This window comes from Homarus americanus, unplaced genomic scaffold (genome assembly GCF_018991925.1).
Source record: "Homarus americanus isolate GMGI-L3 unplaced genomic scaffold, GMGI_Hamer_2.0 scaffold48406, whole genome shotgun sequence".
Taxonomy (NCBI): Eukaryota; Metazoa; Arthropoda; class Malacostraca; order Decapoda; family Nephropidae; genus Homarus; species Homarus americanus.
The window spans coordinates 2,391,978-2,398,793 of record NW_024753828.1 but is presented as its reverse complement, the minus strand read 5'-3'; positions in this window follow the sequence as shown (position 1 = coordinate 2,398,793).

Sequence of the window (6,816 nt, the reverse complement as noted above, 5' to 3'; positions counted from 1 at the left end):
TACTGTATAGTAATACATGTATATAATTAATACAAATACTGTACATACTGTACATGTACTCTATTTTGTTAATACATTACTTGCCAAAAAATTCTTATACACCATAATTTGAATAAGTACTAAAGCCATTAATTGATGAAAAAATACAAAGATAATAAAGGAAATTAGAGTGTCTCATATTGGCTGATAATTTTTATATTGTTTAACGTGTTGAGTTTGGGTAGCTAAAGACATAAATGTATGTGTGCCAAATTATCTTTGAATTTCCCTTTACATATGACTATTGTATGTAGCACAAAGTTGAATTTTTATTCTACACTTTAGTCATATGCATTAATTATCAGGTATATTCTGTATACTCTTTCGTTGATTGTATGCAGTCTTGGTGTCTATAGTTGTGTAACCCACATTTCAGTGATCCCTCAGTTATTGGAGGTAAATTTCTTTAAGCTTAAGAGAAAAATTATTACCAAAAATTTTTTTATGTGAACTGAATCTCAACTGCTTAATACAGTGGAAATTGGGAGTTACTGTACCTGTGAAAAACAAAAACTTAAGAATAGAAAAATAAGATGTACTAGTAAAATTGATAGTGGAATGTGAAATAGGAAACCAAGTGCTGTTGTATAATTACCCAGTGCTGATTGATAATTAAACAATACAGTATATTCTTTGTTGTGTTGTGTAGTAGACTCTGTGGGAAGTCTCCTCACTTTACAGTACAGTACTCTGTCTGTTCAAGATGGTATAAGAGTACATCCCAGTTTTTAATTTTGTTTCAGTAAATTTTTTATCTGGAACTTATTTTAGTATATGAACACATAAAGCAGTTTAAGAATATATGGTACAGTGGTCCCCAGAATTATTGTGACTCTTATGTTGACATTTGTAAATATCCCAGGACATAAAATTATACTACAATTTTTATCTGGTTCGATTTCCGAACACTTGTCTGTAAGTTTGTAACATCATTTTTTATAGGATTCTCTACCAGCAAGTGTTGACAGCACTTCCCTCAAGCCTCTTCAGGGCATATGATCAGCTATATATTGGCAGTCATTTGTTAAAAAAAGAAAAAAAAGAAGGGAGAGCTGTCATATACGTGATATCACTCAGCTTAATGGCATTTTACTACAGAGCATCTGCTCTTACCTTTGAAAATGTCATTTCCTGGATAGAAATATAAAGCTAATGCTTTAACATGTTCAAGTAAGGAAAACAGAAAGTAGTCTCTAACTTTGTGTCCAAAAAAGATAGAATTACAGGATCACATGACTTAGACTGGTGTTAACAATATGTCTTGTAATTGTCAATGAGATCTATGGAAAAAAACGAAACAATACTGTACAATACTCATTTGTTGCACACAATGTAAATTGTGGGTGTATACCATTGGACAACTCAAGTTACTTGTGAAACAGTATTTATTTTTCACAAACAATCAATCCTATTATAAATTTTCTGGACCTCTCTTTTTGCATTATAATTATTAAATATTTTAGAGATGCCCCTTCCAGTAAATATAAATACATCTTAAGATTTTAGAAGTACAGTACAGTTCTAGGTATTGTACTCAGTTTGAAGATCCATTGGAATTACATTATATATGAAATACAGCACTGTACCTGTACAGCTCTTTTTGATTTGTAGTAGTGGAAACAGAAGGTGTCTGTATATGGACTGTCACATTTAAACCAACATATAGAGTTGCGAGACATTTTTATAGAATTAAGCTTTGGTGTTTTGAGCCCAATATTAGGACCTTTAAAGATAACCATTAACTAGTATATTTTGAAAAGTAATGAAGACCCTTTTACTTCAGATATATGATATGGCTCAACTGTTATATACAGTAGTGCAGAAAATAGAAAACAAGCTAATTAAAGCTTATTTTTTTGTTGTAAACCTTGATGATAAATTTTTGTTGCTGATACAGTAGGATATATTTGTCTCTTGCTCTTGTAGTTCAGGTATTACAAAGCTACTTAGATTCATTCATTTTTAAAGATTAGGCCAGATAAACTCCAACATAAAGTGGTGGTTATGGCAGCTGGTAAGGAAATGTTTTAATGTTACTATAATTACTTCAGAAGGATATTAGGTAATTCTTGAATTATGAACTGCTGCCACTCCCTTCCTTTTCTAGCAATTGACTCACACCAGTATTTCACAGGGTGGTGGTAGTTGTTATATTCCCTGTATCATGTGGACATGAAGATGATGGATCTCAGGTACTATACAGTATGTGTTCCAATACAGTACTGTACACCCTTGATAATTCAGAATATATGGGGCTCTAACCATTCCAAGTTATCGTGGCACTTACCTCCTGGTCTTTCATTCCACCCCCCAATACCCAACGTTTTGGCCCCAATGACCTTCCATAATCAGAAAACTTTCACAAAAATTAACTCTTATCAGCACTGCAGGAGAAGGATGAGGATAATTCAAGTTTGGTGTCAGAGGTGATGGGGTGCTACTGCTCACTGCACTACATTACATTTCTGTATTGTAAACACTTATAGGACCAACTTTACCAGGGAATGCTTGTGAGGTGTTCACTGAACCAGTGTGAGAGAGAGAGAAGGATCCCAGACAGTACTCAGAGCAGTTATTTTTCAACTCATAATTTCCGTTAGACATTCGTAATTGTTTTTTCATCTCTGTTACATGCACACACAGTCTTTCATATAGAATGTATAAAAAAAAATATCAAATGTTTATTATAAGGTAAAAAACATAAGGGAATAAACATTTCTTACGTGTGCTGGAGTTATCACACACAGTGAGAGAGGGAGATTGGCATGGGGGATCTTTCAGCTGTTCACTGTTTAGTGTCCCATGTGTAGTGAAATGATTGCCAAATGGCAATGCAATATTTTTATTTTATTTATTATTATTATTTTTATTTATTTCTCACATTTACTGTTTCAGTATACTGTATATTATTTTATGTGCAAAGAATAACTCCCTTGGGCAACCTGATACAGTTCAGCTGCTCAACCATCCAAGCTGACTCACATCGGAGAAGGGAGGGATACGGTTACACCTGGAGCTCACTGTCTCTAAACACAAACTTTCACTTCCCAAACTTACATAGCCATGCTCTTCATTTTTTTTTTTTTATGTATTATAGTTTTATGTTACGGCATATTTTCATTATTTCTAAGCCACATTATAGTATTACAATGATTTTGTTTTAGGTTTTTTCTCAAACGTTCACAGACAATTGATAAACATGGTGAGCTAACAAGAGATGCTGGGTGGGTAGGCTCACTCAAGAGCGAGACCTAAGCTTAAGATTGCATGTGTTATGCCAATCTGAGATTGCGTCATCATATCTAGGAATATTGTGTTATGCAAGAAACATTTATTTTGTAAAAAAAATATATATATATATATATATATATATATATATATATATATATATATATATATATATATATATATATATATATATATATATATATATATATATATATATATATATATATATTTTTTTTATGAGTTATCAGGGGTTTACTGTAACTGAGATCCATTGCCTGTGCAGCCATATGAAACAAATTACAACATTTTATAGTACTGTACTCAACATTATGTACACATTTTATTGGTTTAAATTACCATACTGTACACTAGGTAATTGGATGTGCTGCCAGAGTTGTGCAATAAAATATTTTTATGTATGAAATGTTATTTTGATCTGTGATACGGATTTTAATCTGACAAATACACATTTTCATAATATCTGTAGTATTAAGAAATAAGTTAGTTTCTTTCAAGGTCAACATACTAATGCATTGTATGAATTTTACCTATTTGTGTGTCAGAATGCTTAAGTTAAGGGTAGCAGCTTTGACTTAATACAAGTGTTTCCTTGGAAATATAAATTGCTTTTTAGTTTAGTTTCTTTGTTTTGAAGAATCAGGACAGTGCTATAACATTCCATATTAATTAGTTTAGCAATGGAATTCCTTTGAGATGACATGTTTTGCATTTTTTTAAATAAATTATACTTGCATTTTGTTACTTGGTTTTTATGTCATGTAAACAAAAATTTACTGCATATATATATAAACACAAGTTGACCAGAATTGGTAAGTACCTGTTTGTAGCCCTAGAGGTGGTAATGGCAGAGGGCTGGAGTGGTGCCATGTCGAGTGGTAGAACTCAATATACTTGTAGACAATATACTACCCAGTAAGTCTGGTTGTATCAGTGTTAGTAAGGGTACAGTTTAGGATTTATCAACTCCCAGAAGGTTTGCTTTGTTTCAATACTTATTAATTGCATGGGCTCATTTCTTATGCTATTGCTTCCAAGTCACTAGTTAATCTTAACACAACTTCTTGGATCCTTGTTGGATTTGCTGATAAGAGTAAAAGTTATTTTACATTCTATCATACTGTATTTGGTTATAACTCTGTTTCACCTTGTGGCACAAAGTTTGTTACATGAAATATTTGGGTATTACAGTATAGTGCAATAGTCTTGAGGGGCTGAAACTGTGTTCATAAAGCTACATTAGTTATTCCAAACTATCACAGGTAATACTCTGAGTTTTGGCAGGCAAAAAACAGTAATCGGTTGTCTGACACAAAGATAATCCACTGATGAATTTGATCTATGCAGATCAGTGAACTTTTAATATCAGTTTTCACAGTCCAAGTTTCATCAAAAGTATAAAATAATGAGCAATAGCATCTCTTAAGAGAGATGTTGTAAGTATGCCTTTATACCTAACTTGCCTTCAGCAGCTCAATTAGAGAATATCACTCATCACTTGTGAGTAGGAGACATCAGCTTTATCAGTAAATGAGAAGCTGCACACCGGCACAGGAAGTCATTCTCTTGAAGGATCTGCCTGGAGCAGTTACTCATCATTCAAATTCTACATTTTTCAGTGATACTTCATAAGAATATGTCTAAATACTATAGAGCCAACTTGAGTAAAACTGTGTCAGGGCTTGGAGACAGGAATTACTCATGGATTGCATGGTACCCCAACATAAGAACATAAGAATGAAGGAAACTGCAGGAGCCTATTGGCCCATACTAGGCAGTCCTGTTACACCCAACCCCTATTGCTCATATATCTGTCCAGCCTATATTTGAAGCTACCTAGCATGTTCGAGTTAATGGTGAAGTTTGGTAACTTGTTCCACTCATCCACTATATTTCCAAACCAGAGTTTACCTATCTCACGTCTAAATCTAAATTTGTCTAATTTAAAATCATTACAACGAGTTCATTCCTGGTTGGATAGTTTGAGTACCTTTGTTATATCACCTTTTTTTCCTGACTTCCATTTATACACTTTGATCATATCGTCTCTCACTCTACGTCTCTCGAAGAAGTACAAATTAAGATGCTTTAACCTGTCTCTGTACTCTAGGTTCCTAATTCCCGGGATTAGTCTTGTCTTTCTCCTCTAAATGCTTTCTAGGGATTCATATCCATTCTGTAGTATGGTGACCAAATCTGAACCGTGTAATCCGAGTGAGGTCTCACAAGCCCACAATATAGTTTTAGGATGACCTCGTTAGTCTTGTAACTAACACTCCTTTGTATGAACCCAAGTACTTTGTTAGCCATGTTTCAAGCAAATACACATTGTTGACTTGGCTTAAGATTCCTACTTATCATAACTCTTAAATATTTCTCAGTCGGACTTGCCTATAGCAACATTTTTCATCTGGTTTCTCTATTTTCATCTCCGGACCTAGACTAAGTACTTTACATTTTCTCCACATTTAAATTTATCTGCCATTTTTCAGTCTATGTGAAATTTTTTTTTAGATCTTCCTGTAGCTTTGCAGAGTCCTCGTCAAATTTAATTGCACGCCCTATTTTAGTGTCACCAGCAAATTTATTTATGTTGCTGTCTATGCCGTTAATGCTTACTCGCTGTTTCCTGTCCTGTAACCAAGTCCTAATCCATTTTAGAATATCTCCTCCAATTCCATGAGCCTCCACTTTTCATATTAGTCTTTCGTGGAGAACTCTGTTGAAGGCTTTGCTAAAGGAGAGGTATACCATTTCATAATCATGTCCGTCGTCCGCTGATTCGAAAACAGTTGAAAAGAATATTTATAGATTTGTCAGACATGAACGCCCACTTGTGAAGCCATGTTGGGAATCATTGATCAACTTGTGCATCTCCAGGTGATTTTGAATAGTTTGTAATGATTGCTCCCAGCAATTTGCCTACAATTGAGGTTAAACTGATTGGACAGTAGTTAGAGGATAGTGATATATCTTCCTTCTTGAAAGTTGGTATCACATTTGCTATCCTCCAGATTTCTGGCATTACACCCATTTTTAATGAAATTTAAACAATTTTGCTAAGGGCATACTAAGTTCTTCCTTACATTCCTTTAATACTCTGGCAAATATCTCAAGGGACCTGGTGACTTATTAGTCTTTAGCTTGTTTATTTGTCTACTGATGTAGTTACTAGTCACTACTATCTCCTGTAATCTATTTTCTTCACTATCTCTGTACAGTAGTATAGTCTGCATTTACGCAGTAAATTGAACCCGTGGAGGTCCGCGTCAAACGAGAAACGCGTAAACGAAATAACAGAACATATGGGATTAATTGAAATAGAGATTGGGCCGACCCCCAAACTACACTTTTTCCGACACAATACGTACGTTGTAGTAAAAATAACATCTTAATTTTATGATGGTATGCACACAATTAATATTTAAGAGAAATATAAATAATATTAGCTAAAATGTTTTACCTTTAAATAGCTATCAGAAACTGTGATATGACATTCAGTTAACTTTATAATAAATATATCACAACACT